This window comes from Sander lucioperca, chromosome 16 (assembly GCF_008315115.2).
Source record: "Sander lucioperca isolate FBNREF2018 chromosome 16, SLUC_FBN_1.2, whole genome shotgun sequence".
In the NCBI taxonomy this organism is placed as follows: Eukaryota; Metazoa; Chordata; class Actinopteri; order Perciformes; family Percidae; genus Sander; species Sander lucioperca.
In genome coordinates, this window is record NC_050188.1 from 239,953 (window position 1) to 259,037 (window position 19,085).

The 19,085-nt window shown below is 39.3% G+C and overlaps 1 protein-coding gene and 1 long non-coding RNA gene across 3 annotated transcripts in view; one reads left to right on the forward strand and one right to left on the reverse strand.

Annotated features, from left to right (window-relative positions):
- Positions 1 to 5,786: 5,786 nt before the first annotated feature.
- st3gal8 (ST3 beta-galactoside alpha-2,3-sialyltransferase 8) overlaps positions 5,787 to 19,085 on the forward strand; it is a 39,962-nt gene continuing 26,663 nt past the window's right edge. Inside the window, exon 1 of one of the 2 annotated variants that reach the window (XM_031296827.2) lies at positions 5,787 to 5,864. The gene's annotated coding sequence lies outside the window, so the exon portion shown is untranslated. Of the gene's footprint in view, positions 5,865 to 5,902; positions 5,924 to 19,085 lie in introns of those variants that run through there. The other variant, XM_035992805.1, reaches the window with a different exon arrangement.
- LOC118493300 lies at positions 10,430 to 11,338 on the reverse strand. The gene is made up of 3 exons (XR_004895290.1): positions 11,265 to 11,338; positions 10,985 to 11,119; positions 10,430 to 10,894 (listed from the first exon to the last, which is right to left on the reverse strand). It is a non-coding gene; the product is annotated as an uncharacterized LOC118493300 (long non-coding RNA).

Sequence of the window (19,085 nt, forward strand, 5' to 3'; positions counted from 1 at the left end):
ACTGGCATTAATTATTTGTCGTAAGTTGTAGTTCAAATTCACAATTAACATAAAAAAAGTGATCCACACTAACTAAACAATCCTGGAGGGACTTCATTTATTTGTTTGTGTTTCCAAAACTGTCTGTAGTCCTTCTGACTCTACCTCATGTTAGGATGCTGTGATGCTCCACCAGGTGTCCTGATGAGAGAAAATAATGTCAGGATGTTCCTGACTTTTATCCTTCATATCAAGTATCACATTTAATGTACATAAACTTTCAATCTTTCACCTTTAGCAACTGAATTGTTGATATCCAAATTCAAGATTGAAAAAAAGATTGTATGTTTACACTGGCGTCCTATATACCATCATTGTCTCTGTGTGGACACCTGTGTTGACCATCACGTCTCTGACAACACCACTTACCAAATATATTTTGTTTTTACAGATATTTTAGTTACAAAACCCTTTTACTTGAAAGTTTACTGAAAATACATGCCAGTATGTGCCATTTAATGTCCTCAGTATTGCATGGAAACCTCATATGTCCAAATTATAGCTGTTTCAAGAACACTCGCCGTTAGCCCATAACTTGTCATAAAATCTGTGGAAGCCAAGGAAAGAGGAAGTTGATGATAAGTAAAAAGTAAATCAAACACGAGAAGCAGCAAAAATAAAATGGAGATATGAGGTTTTCATCTGACAAGGTGAATACTGTATCTGATATGTGCTTTATAATACTTTACCTGTGTATAATCTGTGTGTGGGGAAACAGAAACACAGGCAGTATTCGAAACCGCCTACTATACTAGCAGTATGTACGGATTTGGCAAAAATGTAGTATGCAGTACGCAAACATAAGCAAAGTCTGCAGTATGTATCTCGCCTACGGTGTCCCACAAAGCAAAGCGCTGGAACGGTCACACCAACAGGCACTTCTGCTTTTCAAAACCGGGAACCGGCTAAGCCTGGCCTTGCATACTGGAAAATAAATAGTTAATAATAATTTATACTGTTTATTGATCCCCAGTGGGGAAATTACAATTAACACTCTGTTTGTTAGAAATCATGACACACAGGCCTGAAATACACACACATGCTCATGCACAAATGGAGAGATGTCAGAGTGAGTGGGCTGCCAGTGCTGGACCAGCACCCTGGGGTACAGTGCCTTGCTCAAGAGCACCTGGCAGTGCCCAGGAGTTGAACTGGCATCTCTCCAGCTACCAATCCACACTCTGTACTTTGGTCCGTACTGGGACTTGAACCAGCGACCCTCCGGTTCCCAACCCAAGTCCCTACGGACTGAGCTACTGCCACCCCCGTTTCATACTACATTTTACCAACAAACTGCACACTGAGTTCCTCAGTAGTATTTAGTAGGCGGTTGTGAATACAGCCACAGTTTATAGAATAACAACAGAATCTAGATCCCCTTGTTACTGCCTGTGTTCTACTACCTGTGGTTTAATGTTACATGAAGGTAGAAACCACTTCAGGGTTTAAACTGCTGAGATCAGAAGTTTTGACTCAAACTGATAAAGATTTAGTTTACTCCAAAAACAAAAGCTCTTGTTTTTCTAAAGGCCTGGTCACATCAGGAAGTGTCAAAGCAAACTTCATCCATGTGTCTTTACCATGGATGTCTAGGAAGAATATTTCTTATAATGCATTCATGGTCTTCACTGACGTGCTCACAGGGCTAGTTGGTGAACTACTGTAGCTGGCGAGCTAACCACCAACACGCTAGCACCAGTCAGTCACAAATACCTCGTTTCTATTTTCGCTATACTTGGACACTTAGTCCCCTCCGGCAATTTATCCTGAGGATTGTACATCATTTCATTCAGTAAAGAGCTACTGAAGTTAGCTCAGTCAACGTCAAACTTCGACTTAATGAGGTTAAATAAAATTGGATGGTGACGCACAGCTAACCATCTATGATAGCGTCCTCCATTTTGGACTTTTCAGCTCTCCATTCCATCAAGGGTCAACATTGTCAAAACGGTTTGCTAAGTTGAATTGGACAAGAAAAATATTTTATATATTTTTTTTTTACCTTTAATTCTAGTGAGACTGAGTCATTTAGTCTTTGTTTTATGGCTTAGTAAACATCTCGCCTTTTATCTGTACAGGTAGAATGTAATTATTACCATGATATCCTTGATTTCTGTGTGTTCTGTCAAAAACAAGCAGTGTTAAATAATCTACCTGTTTGTCAGATTCAAGTGTTGAAACAATATTCCTAAATGTTTCATTCCTCTGTTTTTTTAAAGAAGGAATTACCTCATAACGTCAACATCACATTATTTTAAATCTTAAGCTTTGCTAAGCTCAAGTGTTTCCTGTTACCCTCTCCTGCATTAAGTCTATTATAGCCTTTTTGGCTGGTTCTCTGTCGCTTTAAATCTCTCTTAAACAGTCTGCAAAGCTGCAGCGCTTAAAGGCATTCTGGGTAGGGGACTTTATTGCTTCAACAGTTGACATATTCCTGCAGCAACTAGAAACTAATGTATCGCCAATATTAATAATTATTTATACTCCTATCAATGAGCTAAGATCATTTTAGATTTTTTTTTTTAATGTTTATCCTCCTCAAAAGTCTTTAACAGTTATTTGATGCTTAAACAAGATGTTCTTAGATCTTGAAAAGTTTTGGAGACGCATGCTTTCCACCTAATGGCAGCAGTATAATCAGCTTTAATATTAGAACAGTAGTATTCAGTAGAATGTAAAAGAAGATTACAGCCGTATTAATCATGTTAATCTGTGGAGTTCACAGGGCTTCTTATAGTTAAAGGGCTAATTCTGATTATTTTCAGTCAGCTGCATTGATCATCTGTTAGGCTTAGACTCTCCTGACGCCGATGGTTTCCACATAAAACTGAACAGCAGCTTTCAGAAACATATAAAACTAGACTAAAGCTACTACATGAGCTTGTCTTTGTTTCTGTGGAAAATGTATGCTCATACAGTTGGCAGTGTTACATCAGGATTTCAGTTCAGACGTGTGCAATAGCTTTAACGCTGGAACTGTAGTTGTGTGAAGATGCCTGTAAACGCCTCTGTAGACCCACACAGAGAAGGTTGGGTTTGACAGTTTGCAGGCGACCCAACACACACACTCTTCAAATCTCAACAATGAAGTGTGCAGCTCTACGCATGAAATAAGCAGATTGGATGATCCATCTTCCACGTTTTTTTCTGTCTGGGGTTTTTATCCACCAGAAATACCCAAAACAATGAACTGAACGGGCTTGTACATAACCACACCATCGCCATAGTGACTGATTAAAAGCCCCTCATTGTCCATGTGGATCAGATGACACAAACAATTTAATTAAAACACAAATGCAGCAGTGAAATGTCCAACGGTATCAGATTTACTGCCCTTGTCCTCTTGAATATATAAACCTAAAGGTCGTTGATGAAAGAAACACATTGGTCATGTTTTATTTTGGAAATCTTGTTTTTAGTTTTTGCTAATTAGTTTAGAACATAACTGGTGTTGTATTTACGGCGGACTTTAGCTCTCTCCAGTTTCAGCTGACGCCAACTTTTCACTTCAGGACAAAAATATACAACCCTAAGCCTCTAAACTGCCCTGTGCCTGCGGTACAGCTGAGCTCCTGTAGAGGGCGCTCTGTGTTTGACTCAGTTGTTTGACACACTCTGCTGCCCCCAAACAGGACAAAGCCACCAATAGGTTTAACTGTTAATAGGTAAATGGCCATATTAGTTTATTTACTAAATATGACATATACCTTCCATTCTGCATTTCATAATATCCATGTTACTTATTGTTTATCTTCAGGGGTTTAATTTAAGTTTTATGTTTTCTATTGTGCATAGATAAACACTGTGGGGGAGCCGACTGTTAATTCTCAGATGCATGCTTGAAAACAATGTTAAAGGTTCAGTAGGTAGCTTTTATAGAAATGTTTCTGTCATTTTCTGAAACTGTCACTATATTCTGACATGAGGCAGATTCTCTGTGGAAAAAAACCCTGTTCCTCTGCCTTCCTCTATATGCTCCTAATGGCATTTGCAAGTTTCCACCACGCCCGAACGAAAACAAGCAATTCGAGGCACTAGGCAGCTTTGATCACATATAAATCAAGATTCTGTTTCAGCATTGCCAATTTCTCGCCTCAAATGTATTCAGAAACATATTTTAGTGTGATGTTTGGCTGTAAAATGGGAACGTTTATGACCCGCCCACCATGCTGAAAACAGTCGAGCCAAAACAAAGCACCACCCACAGACTTTGTTCAACAGATGATCTTATCCATGGTAGGCTACTGTCAGGGTTTAGTGACAGTTTGAGCAAGTATTACAAAAAAAGTTACTATTTATGAAAAATACCAACTGTAGCTTTAAAGTAACTTTGCTGTTTATTGCCTTAAACTAAAGTGATGCTGCTGGAATGTGACAAAACATTTATTGAGGGGAATGCTCTTTGTCTGCAATGTAAGTGGCTTAAAACATTACTGTGACAACAAACATCTCTGCTACTAACCTGCTGAACCTGATGATCACCTACTGTGATGATCACTCTGTTAGTACTCTGTAATGCTCTGTAGTTACATTAGATTATTAATGGTATGTTACTGTTAAAGCTGAAAATAAACTCTGAGACTCACCTGCTTCTGTCACATCTGTTTTCAACTACACATGTGAAACCCCCAAATATGACAACATGTTGTTAAAGGTTATTTAAAGCATTTTACTTTAACCTTTATTCACATAGTAAAAATTAGCAAATGGCTTTTTATTTTTTTGTTTTACCACTATTAACATGTTGAAATACATTAAAAGTATGTATTTTACTATATATATATATATATACTATAATTAATAAGTAATATATGTAAGTTATATATACTATCTTTTTGCTATTTTTTTTATTTAATATCATGAGTTTCCTTTCTGTGAACTTTCATGTAGCATTAGCTATCTGCTAGCCAGCAAAAATACTATAACAGTATGCAGTACAGCATTTGGTTGATTAGCATCACATGCACTGGCTGACATAAGACGAAATACGTCTTCTTACAGGATATATGTCTAATTAACATAAGGATCAATATAAATATCCATATCTAATTTAACTCAGCTTTTATGTTTTTGTTTTTTGTGTCTATACTTTGAAATACATGTGATATGTACATGTACTGTATGTGACATGTAATAATGAGACATGCATTGACACATGCTATACTTTAAATATATGGCCGTAGAAACACACAGACCGGTTGGAACATACGTAAACAACAGATATTAAGAAATGCCGTATGTAAACACAACAGGCATCTGAAGTGCGAATGAGTGAAGGATAAGAGAGTTCACCCTGAGCTTTTCCAGAAAAATTTGAAAAAAAAGCAGCTTCAGATATCAGATGACAGTGGAGGAGGAATAAAGGGCCCACAGTGGAGCCAGAAGAGCATTTAAAAATAGCAAACTGTAATTGTCCACGAAAGGTGACATTGTCTGTATCTCATCCTGCAGTTCGTAAAAACACCAAAACAGCCACACGCAGCACAACAACACTAAATATTACAACTAATAAGGCTCTGTGGCCTTCTGATTAATTTACTGATTGACCCTTGCCAGCTGCTTTACTGATCGGTTGCCATACCATGTTGTGTTATTGTACGACAAAACACTTGAAATAAGAGATTTCTGACTACCTGTAAAAGCTGCATACATTTCTTTTAAAGTGAAACATAAACTGAAAACCCACATTCCAATAAAAAAAAAAATAGAAAAAATCCCCTCTCCTACTCATCGGTGGGCGGGGCGTCTCAGCTCCGCATCATATGCCCTCAACTCAGCAGCTTCACAAAGAGAAGAAGAGAACCACCGGACCGCTACCTCTTCATGTGAGTCATCTTGTTTGTTCTAAACGGAGTTTTGTGCCCTTTAACCGGCTGTTTACCGGGTCAGTGTGTGTGTCTGGTACACCCTGATACAGCTCCGTGTGTGTGTGTGTGTGTGTGTAAGCATGGTTGAAACTTCGCTTGGACACTTCAGGAAAGTTTCCACCTAACTTAATGCAGTTTTCAGCTCATTTTGCTGCGGGTTGTTCTCAGGCTGTTCCACTCTTGTCTTCGCTTGTTTGTTGTAGTTTTGTGTGTAAAATAAAAGGAGGTCGAGACAGATAAGAAAGAGAGAGGGAAGGGACGAGGAGGGGGGCAGAGGGTGGGACAGACTGTCTTCAGACTTTCTGTCTCTACGTTACTTTCTCTAACAACTTCCTATGACATTCTTGTAATATTCGTATAGTGCTTCTATAGTGTGTCCGTTGTGTCCGCCGTGACCTTAATGTTATCTCCTATAGTATTTCTGTAATATTGTTTAAAAGTGAGACGTCTCCACCACCATTGTACCACTCTGTTACTACTCTACTGTGTTTCTGGTTGCTGTAATTTCCGTTAGCTGCGTAGCCTGTAGTTATCTTATTCTAGGCCAACTTTATTACAGCGTATTTTACAGTTTACCGTTATACAGTTTGTTGTAGCCTTTTTTACAGTACCTTCATTATACTCTACTCATGTAATATTAGTTGGTCTGTCAGTTAAGTTTTTATTCGTACTATTTTTAAATGTGTCTGTGGAGCATAGCTGGCCTTTTAAGATGTAATTTACTTCACTGTAATCTATCATCAACACATCAATACAATATTCCTACAGTGTTCTTATAGAACATCAAGTACTTCTGATATTTCTTTGGTTTATCTGTGCTTCGCAGAACCTGACTAAATACCACATTTAGGCCTATCTTTTTATAGTATTTATCTCATACAATTCCTAGTTATTTTTAGTTATTTTTTATCGTAGGTCTTTATTATACCTTCTAAATATGTCTTGATTTTATTGTTATTAAATCTTCAATACTTTAACCATTCTAGAAATACCTACAGTATGCCTGTAGTGTTAACTTTATGTACTAGACTGTATTATCATCTCATATAACAATACTGTACAGTATTGTTATATGAGATGATAATACACTTGGTGAGCCAGTTTTTTTCTATAGTACTCCTGTGTAGTATTTCAACAGTGTGTCTGTGGATCGTAGTTGGCCTGTTTTGATCTTAATATATCACAACATAATCTCCCATAGTATTTCTGTAATATTAGTACAGTGTACATATAAGTACCTGTAATATTTCTATAGTGTATATGTGGTTCACACAGCTGGGTCTATTTAGACTTTACTGTACTCTACTGTATTGTTATTATCAAGGACTCCTCCCAGCTAACAATTTATGGTTCCCAGTTTGGTTCCGGGAACGGTCGCTGAAGGTTATGGTTTTGGTTAGGTTTTGGTTCCCATGGAAAGTTTTCTTAACCTTCATTCCATTCCCCTAACCTTTAAAACTTTAACAACCATGGTACCAATTTTATTGTTAATTTACACTGTCTGTGCATGAGCAGGAATGAATTATTATATATTAGCAGGAATGAAAGAATGAGCAGGCAAACTTGAATGGGATTTAAAAAACTTTAATATACAATATAAAATTAACAAAATACAAACAATATAAAAGGCCCCAAAAAAAAAATATATATGAATCAGAATCAGTTTTAAACAGTTTTAGTATACAACTATACAAAAAAGTCATAATATCAATATAAGTACAAATGGAGTGGGATGTAGAGTGCAAAGTAATAGTGTAATAGTGCAAATGTAATGTGCAAGATGCATAAGTTTGATATGTCATACTAAGAATGAACACGATGACATAAGCAAGACAAATTGCCTTACTAACAACCCTGTTTTTTTCTGATCACAAATATTGATAGTTTTCCCATTTCTTTGATTATTATGAACATCACATAGAAGAATTGACCCTTCGCTAAGCCCCACCCTCCTTAGTTACTGTTGCTATGCCTGTCAAGCTTTCTTGCCTGGCATGTCCATTACAGTATGTATGCACCAGTGTCAGACATTCCCAAGGAGATAATTAGTAATTTTTGGCGAACAGGTGAAATATCTGAGAGAGCAAGACAAAAGCGACTGCAGTCTGCATTCAAGGGATATATCCACGACATAATATGCAACCGATGAGAGAATAATTTCATCAAAATTGAAGCTAAAGCCTATAGGTCATGCAGTAATGTGAGCCGCCTCATACGCTGACCATTCAAATGGGAAACACACAAATTGAGGAACAGCTACAGTCATGTGAAAAAATTAGGACACCCATGCTAAAGTTGACTAAAAAGAGGAATAAAAAAATCATCTTTTGGAAATTGATCTTAATGCCTTAATTAAAAAAACGGAGTGTCTATTTGCACCCCCGGTACGAATAGCCTCGGCACACAGCACACAGCTGAGCTATTCACACCCTGTGACATAACAACAAAAACACGTTGCTCGCGTGCACCGAAATCATGGTGGACGTTCATCTTCCATGACTGCAGAAACTGGCATATTAGGAAAGTTTTGTCTCTAAAGTTTATAACAATTGAATTTCTAGCGGAAAATGGATACTACAGTTGCGCAGATTGGCATGGGGTACTTTCCATAAAATCATCTCTCAATGCAAATCAAACCAGCTATTAGGCTAACTGAAATAAAACCATGCCAATCTCTAGGTATGGTGAAGGGTATGTGATGATGTGGGGCTATTTTAATTCCAAAGGCCAAGGGAACTTTATCAGGATGCATAGTATCCTGGATCCATGAAATAACTGGCCTTTAAAAATAAAAATCTGCCTGCCTCTATGGGAATTTAACATAGGGGTGTACTTACTTATGCCCCCTGTATTTTAAGGAAGAACATTTATTTATTTACAATACATTATTTATTCACAAAGAAAATTGGTGTCCTTAAAGATTGGATTTTTCCTCATTTTTTTTAATTAAGGCATTAAGATCAATTTCCTAAAGATGATGTTTTTATTCCTCTTTTTAGTCAACTTTATCATGGGTGTCCTAATTTGTTCACATGACTGTATGTTCATGCACAGCAGGGTAAGTGACATTTGAAAATAATATAATAATTATAAATCAAACAGCTTATCCATAAATCTTGTGGAATAAACACAAGATATTAGCTTGAATACTTTGCAATGATAGCATTCTCCTGCTTATATTTTTAGAGATTAACAAATACTGAAATATATTTTAAAGTATGTCAGTGAGCCTCCGTCTTGCCTTTAATCATCTTAAGGATGGGTTAATAACAGATGTGTACCCACTCGATCGCTCTCTGGGACATGTTTTCATGCTAATCAAATGTGTTTGGAACTTGAAACAAGCTAGCGCGGACCGCTGATTAGCTTACAACGCTAGTATTCGGGGCAGAAAGACAGTAGCTCCCAAGACGGCGGCCGCCTGTATACAAGAACGCGACTGTCTTTATAATCTATCTTTTTAATAAACTGTCTGTACACGTACAAAGTTCTCAATGCTTCGGTTAACATTTAGGGACCCTCATTATGCTACCGTTGAAGTGTGGTGATATTTTGAGCCTTTTTAGTGGTTTGAATAGCGATTTGTTTTTACTTTCCCTGTGCCCCGAATACTAGCGTTGTAAGCTAATCAGCGGTCCACGCTAGCTTGAAAACATTTCCCAGAGAGCAACAGAGTGGGTACACATCTGTTATTTAACCCCTAGGTTCGTTTTGCGCCGGAATTGTCTTTATTTTACGTTCAAATATATGCATTATGAACAAAGAACCGTCATTATTTCCAAGCAATGCTGTGCTGAGTTAGCAAGCTAGCTAGCTAACATTAGCGTGTTCTTGCCTTGGAGCAAACGTATGTGTTTTTGTTAATACTGTCAACATTTAGCTAGTAGTGAATGGGCCTCCCACACTGCTTGATCCACGCCCGGCCTTTCTCCCCTTGGGTTTTAGGTTTCGGGAAGGGAAAAATTCCACCACCCCGTCCAAACTTTTAGGATACCGGGTATCGGATTTGCACAACGCTTCGGCGTACGGTGTTTCCCTCGCTCGAAAGCTTGACAGACCTCCCGCGCCTAGTTACGGTTGCTAAGCCACGATTGGCCTGTGGTGGTTTTCGGGCGTGGCTTAGCGAAGGGTCAATTTCATTTTACCGTCTCGTCTGTGTGGGGCAAACTTCAGCACTTGCCCAATCAAGTCCTCCACGTCTGCTGCAGTCAGCGCGGGGAAGTTTTTCTGGGAGGCCTCTAGAGTAGAAGTCAAAATGAAGCAAAGTTACAAGTCAAATTAAAACCTCTTATCAGCCAAGCTAAGCATAATACCGATGTGAACAATAAAATAACACCTGCCTGTTATAACCCTGCATATTGTCAGGTCCTGGAAGGCCTTCTTTGCCTTTCTGCCCCACAGGCTATACTGTTTTAGCACGTCATTGGTTGCCACTCGCCATAGCATGAGTTCTGCTGTTTACAACAACAAAAAAGTTAAGTTACTCTCAAGTTCCTTGTCATCAAATTGTATTTAATTGGAAATGGAACATTCAAAGCCACTGTACCTTCAACTGGGTCCCAAGAAGTGGAAAGCCGAGCTTTCGTCAGAATAGACCCATCCAGCGACCGGCTGGTTTCCTGTATGGTGTTGACTCATCTAAAAAGAAAGTAGATATGAATATCGGTCAGTTCATTTATGGTAGGTTTCTTGCACATGCTATTGCAAAAGATAAACCTATGCTGTTACATTAGACAATCAAAAGACAAAAAAAAAAACTTACATGCAAGTGGCGGAGACAGTGACATCTGCTGACCTGAAAAAAAGGCAGGAAGAGACAAACACGTCAGAACAGTCACATGATATGCACCAGGTTGAATGTCAGTACTTCCATGGTAGGAAATATGACTCTGGTTTCTTAAATGTATGTATAAATGTTAACTTACGGACAGGGCTTCCAGACACATACTCCGTCCTGGAATGTTTTTTTGGTTGTGGAATGGATTCATCTGAAATAAAAAGACCATACAATTTGTACTGATTGCAAAACAAATATTTGAATTGTGTAAATAATGTAGTCTGTACTTAAGAGGTCTTACCATCACTTGCAGAATCTGCCATGAACCTCGTTGGGCATCTACACTGCCTTTTGTGGACGCTCGCATCGTCTTCCGTCTCAATGCTGGATGCGTCCATCAGCCGCTGACATTTCTCCATGGCTTTGGCGTAGGAATCTACTTTAAGAGAACAACGTTTTTGTGAGCCAGTAGCAGAACAAAGCAGTATTTCCATACAGAGAAAATTATTTTTATATATATATATATATATATATATATATATATATATATATATATATATATTATAGCAGCAATAGGTCACCTGTACACAGCCAGATTTTCTTCACTGGATATTTGGCCCAGCTTTTGTTGGGCAAATGGCACGCACTGACTTGGGCCCTCACATTATGCGCAGTCCAGTAGCAGTGGAAGACCTTTTGGAAAAATGTACTTAATTTCAGATAATTTCTTAAAATGTGATGAGGAGAACATTTAGAATGGTAAAAGAAATTGTGACGAAAAAGAAATCTACACAACTGCATACCTCTGTAGATCTGTCCACCCATGAAGATGGCACAACCTCCAGAGCACTGTCTGAAAACTCAACAATCGTGAAGTTCTTCATCTGTTAAAAGACAACGGCATTATTGGCATGGCAAATAAAGCAACATAGATTGCATTAAGAACAGTCACAGACAAAGTCCTCTGAGTGTTTTTGCAATGCATTGTTTATTTAGTTTTGAAAAAGGATGAAGTGACACATGGCTCAAATACAGATATCAAATATCAGCCGAGTACAGATTAATTGCAAGTGTACACAGCAAATACACACAATGAAAAAAAGAATTGAAACAATTAGATCTAAGTTAACAGCAATATATTATAAGAAAAATAGAATCATTATGGATATTAAGTTCATGGATAGGCTATAGACAGATATGGGGTTGAAATTGTTAGCATGTGTCCCAAAAATCATGCAGGACTTTCAAGAAAATGTTGGTCTGTGGCTCCTCGATCATAATAGCCTGTCTTGTGAGTTCACATGCTGGCACCAGCTTCACAAAACAGTCTCTCTTTTTTACCCTGAAGCGCCCGGTGATTCTTGAATCACAAGAATCTGTGAACAGAGGCTCCACCTTCTCAAACACATTGCACAAAACCATATCCTTCCTCTTCTCAATGGCCTCAGCATTTGTCACCTTCCAAGATGTATGCATTGTTTGGTCTTTAGATTTTCCTTCTTTGTGCTGGAACGGTGCGGCTCTGACACTGTTCAATCTCCGAGAGCCTGTTGGCCACTTGAATGAGTGGTCTTCTTCCCGGTCGGACCAGACGTTTCAGTTGTCCTAAGTAGTTCTCAAACCGAAAGGCACTGCATGCATCCAGGCATCCAAAAGTTTCTGCTTCATCTGTTAAATGGAGCATGGCATGAACATTATACACCATGAAGTGCCTGCCATACAGCTCTGCTGTCTTTGACACAAAATACACCGTCAGACTTCTGCTGTAGTCGGCGTGTTTGTGTGCCAGATTGGGTAAAACCAAAATATTCAGTGCCACGCTGAAAGCCATGAAATGCTTATACTGTGTACAGGGCAAACTGACGCAGTTCTGTAGCCTTCCATCAGTCCACTTCTTCCAAGTTCCGTGGCTTCCTGGTAAAGTAACTTGGAATAGATTTTCTCAAACAAGCTAGTCTTCCGCTGACTTGTTGAACTTGTCCAGCAGACAGTCTGACCTGCCTGTTTCCCCTCACCCATTCCATCAGCAGTTTCCTCATTACACCTAAACAAGCTTGGTGCATGTAGTCAATGGAAAACATTTTGATCATATCAATGGGAAGTTGCAGAAACGGGGAAACTGTAAGCCCCTCTGTTTCCTTAGCAGCCATCTCTCTTCTAAACATCTCATTGGTTCGCAGGGTGTTTTGAACCTTAGGGTATGTTACACGGCCATCCACCCATTGCCCTTTCTGTGTACATTTGTCACATCCATTGTATCTGGTGCACAGTTTGATTGCTTTGACCATTGCCTTGGCTGGAGTATCACATACAACACAACGCATCAAAACCTTCTTTCCTTGAATTCCATTTTCAAGCAGATCCTGCACTTCTGCAACCACATCATTGAGAAAATCCAAATCCTTAGGTTTTGAAGGAACAGAAGTTAGAGTTACAGGAAAACATGAGTTGGAATCAGATGGATAGCACACAAGACAATCCACAGACTGATCTTGCTACTTTTGAATAGCAGAAGTCTTTTCAGAGCCTCCCCTGGGTACTGGTTGAGTTGTCCTTCAAGAGTTCTCCTTAAACCAAGGTGGACATACTCCATTCCTGATACTGTGGTTGTCTCTCGGGGTTGATAGAAGGGTTCTGGCTGTTAATGGCAACTCTGGATGTCCACTGGCTTTCAGTCCCACAAGAAGATCATCAAGAGCAGAGTGTTGAATCTGGTGTTTTAAGGCCCAGTGTTGTAAGAAGTTCCTGAGTGAACCTTGTGGGTTGTGTTCCTCGCTGCAGGAATCACTGGTCTCATCCATAGGTTTGTCCATGGGCGTTTCCCACATTTCCAGGTCTGAAGAAGCAACACTGCTGCTGTCCTCAGAGCTGCTAACAGAACTTGCTGGCATTGCCATGAGCTCTGGCTCCTCTTCACACTCCTCTGGCAGTCGAGCTGTGGTTCTTGATGTTGGCGAAGACGCGCCACTTCTTGCTCAGTCTGTTCCAGTCGTGCCAGCTCTAGTCATGCCATCGCTTTGTGTAGGCCTGCTGCTCTGTCCTTGTACTCATTGTATACAAATTTAATGCAACCTATGAGTTCCTGTTGAAATAAAACCTTCATTCATAAAAATGCTAATAAATAAATTCCCAAAAGAACCGGTAAATCTTATTTGTAACAAGAACGCAAGCAGGTTAACGCGATGACACAAAACATACAATGCAGCAACGCATACACGCCATGCACAGCAGCAAACAAAGACTCAAACAAAGCACAATATATATGCAGTCCATTTAAAGCGTAACTCTCGTTTAAAAGCATAATTAGGACAAAGCGCCACTTTTAAGATTTACCATATTCTTGTTTTCGTGTTTTATGGCCTTTTGAATGGGAGAGCTAGGGGCACTACTATGATAGCATCAAAATCACTATTTTTAAAACACTAAGAAGGCTCGACACAACATGAAACTTTGCTCCAACAATTTGTTTGGGTATCGTGGCAACCGGTAGCAACATGCAAGTTCATGAGCTTCTCTCTCGTGTCTCTTACATAAACATAGCGAACTCATGAACTCGCCGTTTCATTGTCTAAAATATTCACTAACGTTAAATATTATGTTTATATTGTTCCAGATCGTTTACATGCTTATCTGAATTAACAATGGTTCCTTCCTTAAACGTTAGTTTTTGGTTTGGTTCGAACTAACCTTTAGGGAACCAGAAACTGACGTTCCCCAACGTTCCTTAAACATTCTGTGTTAGTGGGGCTTCATTATAACATTCTCATTTTCCTGAGATACTTGCAGTTTGTTGTACTGATTTTATCGCATGCCATCACTATTTTATCTCCTACACTTTTCCTTCGCCCTTAAGATAAGACCAAACTATTGATCCTCAGGAGGTAATTTAGCCTTACAGCAGCACAAGAAACAGAGCAGTTGTAGTATGTATTTTTTTGTGTCTGTTGTACTCCACTGCGCAGTGCTGACAATGATTAAAGTGTTGTATTATATACTTCATATTAGTTGGTCCGTCAGCTGTTTCTGTAGTATTTCTATAATATTTAAATAATGTGTCAGTGGAACATATATTTTGTTTGCTTTGTACATATTCACTTTACTGTATTCTACTGTTTTATCATTTCTTCTAGTATTCCTTTAATATTCTTATGATATTGGATATCTAGTGGCATTATTTTTTGTACATTTCTGCATTTTTCTGTTCCCTCTAGCTGGTCTGTTTTGATTTTATTGCAATTTAACTTCCTACACCTTTCCTACAAAAATATTGATGAACACAAAACATGATTCCCAGGTAAGATAAAATGTATTAATTCCAAGTTCGGATCAAACTTTATTGATCCAAGAAGGGTGCAATTTAGCATTACAGCTGCACAACAAACAGAGCAAGGTAATACATATCTACAGTATTTCTATAATATTTCTTCAGTATTCTGATGACATTTCTCAATGTTTCTGGTGCACTCAGTTTGACCTTAATAATCTTCCCTGTTGCCTCTTGTAGTATTTCTATAATAAGCTAGTGTATCAAAGGCAATCTGTTTTGTGTGTGGTGGCTTCAGGTGGCTCAACACCAGTCTTTGACCACAGACGTCAGGGCAACAGGCCTGTCGTCATTTAATCCTATGATGGAGGGTTTTTTGGGGACTGGGATGACGGTGGAGCATTTGAAGCAGGAGGGCACTTCACACAGCTCCAGGGACCGGTTAAAGATCTGTATGAAGATTGGCGCCAGCTGTTCAGCACAGACACGCAGACAAGAGGGGGACACACCATCAGGTCCTGGAGCCTTCTTGATCCTCTGCTTCTGAAAGAGCCGGCACATATCCTTCTCACGGATTGTTAGCACAGGTGGGGGGAGGGGGTTGGGTGTTGAGGGAAAGCCTTTTGTGCGTGAGGGGTGTGATAATAAACAGATTGTTAAAGATTCAATTCAGTTTAAAGGTGCAAAATGTAATATATTTACTGTATTAAATCCAAAAATGACCCCAATGCGTCATCAGATATAAGGAAACATGCTAAGTTGAAATACTATCTTTTCTGACAACAATGCTAATGCCAGTATTTTCTCCTTTTGAAAATGCTATTCCGTTACGGTATTTCTGTTTGTGGTTTGGCCTGTGCATTGGTATCAACTGCCTATTTTGACAGCCAGGCCGGGTTGTCAGAAATACCTGTAAAAAACATAAACCCAGCGCACTACAGCTATAGGACAGCCATGGAAGCAGCAAACAAATGAACGTGATCAACAGAGATAGATTCTACCCGACCTAAAAAAACCTTGGCATGTTTCTAAAAGTTCCGTGATGAGAGACGTAACAATAAATATTGGAGATGTATTTGAAAGATTGAGACAGTTTAGAGCCCAAAAGGACGCAGAGTTGGCTAATTTCCCCCTGAACAGGTAAGCATTAGCTTCAGGCTAATTTATCACGGCTACAAGGGACGGGCATTTTATGTCATTTCAACATTTGTGTACTCACATTGAATTATATAGTACTCAAGTTGGTTACTCGCAAGTAAAGTGACTAATGCCGGCATGCTAACACGCCATAACTGCTAACGTTAGCTAACGTGATCGGAGGATTAGGCAAGCGGGCCACAGCTGTTTACAACATGTAGCCTGTTCAGCAGCTGTAGCTGACAATGGTGAGTTATTTTAAGCCAAGAGAGGGAGGCTGAAAATCAGGAAGAGAGGACTGTATTGCTGTAATTCCTAGCCAATAAAGTGTGTTGTATTTTAGTTGGGTGGATAAGGACAGCAAGTTAGTGTTATTTGTAGCGGTTCCTACTGTAATTCTAAGACAAAGTGTGTCTGTCCGGCGGGTGGAGAGGACGGCGAGGTTGTGCAGGGCTCGACATTAAGGCTTGTCCGCTTATCTGGGACAAGTGTATTTTTTTGTAGGGCAAGTGAAAGAGAAATTTACTTGCCCCACTGGACAATGTTACTTCACCATGTGCCACTCATTACGTCTATGTTACCAATTTTATTTTACCGATTTGAAACGAATACATTAACTAATGTTAGACCCAGCGGCAGCGGGTCAGCGGACCGCTAACGTTAGATCCAGCCCGCTGTTCAGCTCATTCTCTGTAAGCGATGCAGCATGAAAGCACGGTGGAACCAGCAAGCCAGCCGGTGTTAGTTGGCTAACGTTAGCTTGCTAACTCCGCCTTAACGTTACCCCGTCACCACATTGTTCACAGAAAACGAGCCGAATACAGTTGTCACTAGAAATGCACCGATTGACCGGCTGGTGACCGGAATTGGCCGATTCAGTCTGACATATGCCGATTTTATGCCGGTCAAATTCACTCGGGAGGCGCATGATTTACATCGCGCAACATCAGCACCACACGTGCACATGCAGGGTTTCCGCTATATGCATGTAGCAGCGGCGCACTGCCGCTCAATCAGCTGTTTATGAAATGTCATGAAGTCGTAATTATACACGGCTCTGCAGAGCTGTCTGCTCTACTGATCTCAGGCAAACAGTCAGCCGCTCTCACTCTCTCCCATCTGAGGCTGAAAAACTGGAACATGAAAACCGCACTCACGCGGGTCCTGTGAAATATGACAGCTACAGTTTATCGGAAAATAGCGTTGGGCACACTGACTTTGATGAATTTAATGTTTATCAGACCCCAGATGAGACAAGAAGCTAACGTTAGCGAACGCTACGGTCCCTCTGCCTCAGCTGGCCGCTGTTAAAAAAAAAGAAAAAAAAAAAGAGACGCAGTATTCCTCCGACACGCTGTATTAATGTTACAGTTTAAAACGCTTTCCAGGTTAGTGGGGATGCATAGCGCTCAAAACCAACATTAAAAACCTTGTGTGTGCTGTAAAGTGGTTAGAAAAAAATGAAATCGGAGTCCGCTAAAATTGGTATCGGCTGGTCAAACTCAATGAAAAATCGGAAATCGGAATCGGCCTAAAAATTGTAATCGGTGCATCTCTAGTTGTCACTCCTGTTTATACTTTTACTACTTGTTGTTAGGATTGTTAAGTACGTTGTGGTTGAGTAAAATAAGTTTTAAAATTTAAAATTTTTAAATATTGTTTTCTGTACCGCTAGCGAGGCTTTGCTAGTTCAAACGGAACATAGCATCCGGTCCGGGGTTTTCACAATAAAAGCATCCAGACGTTTAGTTAGTTGGAGGCTTTAAAGCATATCATCGATAACAGGAAGTACTGTCTACGTTAGCGGTAACGGATGGGAGAAAATGTCTGAGAATCCCATATAAAAAGTGTTTGAATCCTTTTTCTCGGCTTGCATTATTGGAGTTTAAATGATATATAGCCATATTCTGACTATTGTTTATATTACGTTTGGTAATGTATATTACTGTTTAAGGAGGAATGAGTATACATGTTTGATTTATTCATTTGTATTTTGTTTCTCTCTTTATAGAAACCACACTCACCATCACACTCACACAAGAAAGAGAAAGGAATAAACATAATAAGAACTATCTCTCAGCTCTTCATTTATCCTCTGGAATATTTGGCCTCAAGTGGTGTTCTGGCCGACACACCTGAGTGAACCTGGTGATAAACCCAGAACTAGCAACTAGACTGAGCGTCTACCTATTATCTCCACAACAGCGATAGCAACGTGCTTTGTGTGGATGAAGCTTTAAGTAAATTTGACTCTTTAGCGACTGGCTCTCTGCCTCATAGCGTTACTACTCACTCCACTGCTCGTTTGTCCGTCAGTTATTGTTGTAATTTTACCTGATGAAGGTCTAAGACCGAAACGTATTTTACTTTCACTTTCACATACCCAACTATATGCTCTCTCACATACACTACTATACTCTCACATACACTACTATACTCTCTCACATATACTACTATACTCTCTCACATACAATGCTATACTCTCACACATACACTACTATACTCTCTCTCACATGCACTACTATACTCTCTCACATATACTACTATACTCTCACATATACTACTATACTCTCACATACAATGCTATACTCTCACACACACACTACTATACTCTCATATACACGACTATACCCTCTCATACATACATGTAAAAGGATTTTAATAGTGTGTGTGTATGAGTATAGTGGTGTATATGCAAGATTATGATAGTGTGTGTAAGACAGAAGTATGAATTATTTCCTATACGGCCTCTCATAGTCATACACTGCACACTGGCGTGCAACGTATTACTTTGTATTATGGAGTCTGGAGATCCTTTTTTCTTGTTGAAGGGGAAATCTATTGTTGAGACACGTTTGTTGTTGTTTTATTAATGTTGATAGTGTTTGGATGCTTTCAATGGTTTGTTTGAATTCTATATTAGCAAAACACAAAAAATGAATTATAAAATGATAAATCTTTACCTGGACAAGCGACTTTTGTGCATGGACAAGTGAAACGT